Source organism: Olea europaea, chromosome 21 (assembly GCF_002742605.1).
Source record: "Olea europaea var. sylvestris chromosome 21, O_europaea_v1, whole genome shotgun sequence".
In the NCBI taxonomy this organism is placed as follows: Eukaryota; Viridiplantae; Streptophyta; class Magnoliopsida; order Lamiales; family Oleaceae; genus Olea; species Olea europaea.
Genome location: NC_036257.1, coordinates 16,600,942 through 16,606,217, shown reverse-complemented (window position 1 = coordinate 16,606,217; position 5,276 = coordinate 16,600,942).

Below are 5,276 nucleotides of genomic sequence, written 5' to 3'. Positions count from 1 at the left end.
GTCTAAAAATACTAAAAGATACCATAAAATAGAAAAATAGGAGATTATGCGAAATTTAAAAAAACTTGCGTCTTCGATTTGTACTATGCAGCCTCATAGTACCAGTGAATGCAGTCACGTAGGCCACCAATTCTTCAACTAACTTTTCTGCATGAAGGCACGCGGCCGCATGCCTTATATATATATAGCCTAAGTTTTGAAACTTCGCAAAGAATTAATCTACTTGCAAAAAATTTGTTTACAAAGTGTAGGCAAAATCTAGGCCATTGATTCAAAAAAAAAAAAAAAAAATTCAAATGATTGGTCTAAATGTCATCAACGCATAGTTTATAAACCAAATTTGTCAACTTAGTTTGTACAAATAGCAAGATTCCTTTGCAAAAGCTTTCTTATTTCTCGAAATATTATATCCTTAATAGGGAGATATCAACTTTTTCCATTCTAATTCCCCGGACTTAATTCTCAAATTATAACAATCCCATGAACGAGTCTAGATATTTTAGTGAAATACCAACAATTTTATTTTATTTTTTACATGATGAATTGTGCCTAATAATTTTTTGACAATTCATTACAAAGTTTTGATAGTAGGACGGTCAAAGGAGGAAATGGTAGCAGATAGCTTCTTAACTTGGCCATTTTTCCAAAATGGCCATTGACTGCTATTTAAAAAAAATGAAAAATCCATAAAATCATTAAAAATAATGAAAAGTCATTATTGTCCCTCACACATTCACTCATCAACGATAGGAAAGAAAATGAGAGGAAATTAGTGCAAGGAAATCGACGGTAAGAATTGGAAGGAGACTGACCAAAGTCCATTTATGAACGAAAAACGTTAAGTTTTGTAACTTTTTTCTCCCATTAATCTTTGAATCAGGATGTTTAAGGTTTATTTGTTGGAAAATAGTGGTAGAAATCCTTGTGGGACATAAATAATTAATGAAAATGAATTTTTTGTGGTGTTTTTGGGGTGGAGATCGCCATTGGTCTCCGCCATTTTTGCCGTCTCCAACGAAGCAGGGGCAAGGAAGACGACCCGTATTTGGGCCGTCTACATCTAGGCCATTCCAGACGGAACAACTTCCGGGCTAGACGCTGGGCCGTCTGGCCCTTCTTTTTTCAAATTAAAATTTTTTTTCATTTTATTTAAATGAAATATAAATAAACAATTTGAATAAATAATTTAAATAAACAAAAATAATTAATGAACATTTAAATAATAAATAAATTTAAATAATCAAAATAAGTAATTATAATTTAATTGAAATAAATTTCTAACATTTAAAATAAATAATTAAATATTTATGTTTAAATATTCAATAAATAATTTAAATAACCAATAGATATAAATAATTTAAAAATTTAAACAGACAATTGAAACAAATAATAAAAAACAATTTCAATTAATAATGAACATTTAGATAATAAATAAACAATTTAAATAACAAAGAAATATAAATTTTCAAAATAATTGATTTAAAGAAGTAATTAAATATAAATAATCAAAAAGTAGTAATTTAATATTGAAAAAACAATTTCAATCAAACAATAATCATAATCTAAATAATCAATTAAATAATAAATAAATCATTTAAATAATAATAAATATAAATAATCAAAATAAGTAATTAAAATTTAATTGAAATAAATATCAAACATTTAAAATAAATAATTAAATATTTACATATAAATGTTCAATAAATAATTTAAATAACCAATAAATGTAAATAATTAAAAAAATAATTTAAATGAACAATTGAACAAATAATAAATAAATAATTGCAATAAATAATGAACATTTAAATAATAAATAAACAATTTAAATAACCAAGAAATATAAATATTCAAAATAATTGATTTAAATAAGTAATTTAATATTGAACAAACAATTTCAATCAAAGAATAATCATAATCTGAACTAATTAATTAATTAATAAATAAACCATTTAAATAATATATAAATATAAATAATCAAAACAAGTAATTAGAATTTAACTGAAATAAATATCTCACATTTAGAATAAATAATTAAATATTTACGTTTAAATGTTCAATAAATAATGTAAATAACCAATAAATATAAATAATTGAAACAAATAATTTAAATTAACAATTGAAACAAATAAAAAATTGAAATAAATAATGAACATTTAAATAATAAATAAGCAATTTAAATACCCAAGAAATATAAATATTCAAAATAATTGATTTGAATATGAAATTAAATATAAATATTCAAAATAAGTAATTAAAATTTAATTGAAATAACTATCTGACATTTAAAATGAATAGTTAAATATTTACAAATGCTCAATAAATAATTTAAATGACAATAAGTATAAGTAATTAAAACAAATAATTTAAATGAACAATTAAAACAAATAATAATTAACTGCAATAAATAATGAACATTTAAATAATAAATAAAAAATTTAAATAACCAAGAAATATAAATATTTAAAATAATTGATTTGTATAAGTAATTAAAATTTAAATAAACAATTGAAATAAATATCTAACATGTAAAATAAATAATTAAATATTCAGATTTAAATACTCAATAAATAATCTAAATAACCAATTGAAATAAATAATTAAAACAAATAATTTCAATGAACAATTGAAACAAATAAAAAAATTAAACATTCAATAAACAATTAAAATAAATTTTAAATAAACAACTAAACAATTTAAAAAATAATTTGAATAAACATTTAAATGTTCAATAAATAATTAAAACAAGAAATTTAAATAAACAATCGAAACAAATTAAATAAAGAATTGAAATAAACTATTTAATAAATAATTTTACAAAAAATATTTTTTCGCTTTATATAATTTGTTGACTAATTTTTAATTACGCTCATTTTCTTTATCCCATTATCTATTATTTCTTGCGTATATTGGTTACAGTTCGATTAGTTTTATTTTGTAATATTATGCCTTATCCATTTTCAATGAATAATGTTCTAACATTTGAAATTTCGCAGGATGGATTAACATTTGGACGTAGCCATGAAACAGATTCCTGACAAAGATACGTTGAACTATAACTTTGCCAACTTCATATCAATATTGCATTCGTTGGACGAGGAGCACACGAAGATATTTCGTCAATCCCGCTTATGGCCCTATATTCGCTGCGTTTTGTACAATTTCTGGGCAATTGCTTGATTCATTACTGTGTTGACTGCTTAAGCCAGTTGACGAAGATGCCATCATCTTTGATTTTGGGGGTAAGGTTGCTACATTTTCCATATTCGAGTTGGCCCTCATCACCGGATTGAAATGTATGGGCGAAGAAGCAGCGAGAGCCCGTATTCCGTCAAACAAGAGGTTGCTGAATGATTATTTTAATGGGCACATGGCGCAGTCAAGAGATGCATTCAGGGAATGCAACCAGATGTTTGACAAGTTGAAGTTGGAGATGGTGTCTATACTCGAGAGCGTATAAAGTGTCATCACAGGAAGACATCGATTGACATTTTTCCATTTGAAAGTTGTTGATGACATTGATACGTTCAACAGCTATCTATGGGGCAAAGATGTTTTGTCGATACTTTACGTGTCTTTAGGAAGGGCGTTTGATGCTTGGGGGGATGGGCCCGAACGTAAGTACGATACATATGACATGCCGTTAACTTTGTAGGTAAATGATTAACGTAATGAATTATCTATTTTTTTTATTAAATTGAACATATAATAATTGTAATTGTTGCAAATATAGGCCTACGAGACTGTCCCTATCCTATCTAGTCGGTATGCAAGGAGAGGGAATACATCTGCCCTCGGATGTACCGCTGGTGAGCACAAGACAAGCCTCTTACAAAACAATTATCAGCTCTTATCAACAATCCCCAAGTACGTATTATACATTTGCGATTTATGCTGTGTGTCATTTCTGAAATCTCGATACATGGTCATTAATTCGATGAAATGTCAATATGTCAACTTCAAATTCTCACTGAGTTGACACCGTCGATCAAGAGGAGGGTCAGATTTACATCCTTGATCTGTAGACTGTTTGTGCTAATCGAGAGAGACCTGAGTCTATCGTGGATCGCAATAAGGTATGTAGATAGGGTATAATTTGTTGATTATCGTTATAATTTTTGAATTAATTTATTCATTAGTAATGCTCATTTTTTTAGAAGCGCCATCAATTATCACCTCCATCGAGGATAGCACCTCCGCCGAGGATGTCAGATTCCTTGAGGATATCACCTCCGTTGAGGATATTACATGCCACATTCCCTGAGGAGGTCACCTCCCTACATGAGATCACCGTCTCCCGCTTCCAGACACTTCCCACGAGGATCTCCTGCAGTAGCCACAGTGCTTCATCCAATGATATGTTCCAACTTATGATGACGATCAAAGGTCCCCAAGATGAAAAAGGAGATAAAAGGTCCCGATGGCCCAGGCGGTGGAGGTCCCCGAGATGGAAGAAGAGATGCCGCATGTTGTTGATTTGGTGTTCGACAAGAAGTCGAGAGTGCCGTCACAGTACGTCGTTTCTCCATTTACCGCGGAGGCGAAAAGGAGGAGGTTCATCGACAGTATGCAGCCTAATTTATTCAGGAAGGTGGACCATGCCAAGTGAAAAGCGTTCGAGACGGAGTGGAAAGCAATTAGGCCCGAGTAAGCATTGTATTTTATACAATTAGTATAATACGCAGATGCTGACACATCTATACTTTGTTTAACGATTTGTTTTCTTATTTTTTCAGAGTCAGCCACAGAATTACTCATAAGACGATCTCGGACACTTACAAGTGATTTCACAAATATCACCATTTTGGGGGCTTAGCTCGCCAACGATATAAGTGAAGTAGTAATATTGTTATTTATTATGTATACATAATTTAATATTTGGAATTTATGAAATGAAATAACTCCTTTTTTTGTGTTTCCTAATGTAGCGTATTGACTTTGCCATGATTTGCTACGAGATCGAGCTGAAAGACATCCAAAATCGTTCAACATTTCTGGCTGACTCATATTGAACACCGAGTTCATACGTGTCATTGACATTGAGTACCAGTCACTCAAAGTTATAGGTAACGAGTACATGGTGCATGCATACATGATGAATGGGTCGTAAGGATGTGGTCGAGTGTCGGGGAAAAACCATGGGAGGGTTGTACACATCTGTACATGCCGCTGTGTGTGAATTATCACTATATTGCAATGGAGATTGTATTCGCCAACTCGCCTACGTATGTGTACGACCACGTTCATTCATGCCTGACATAAGGTCAGCTCGAGCAAAA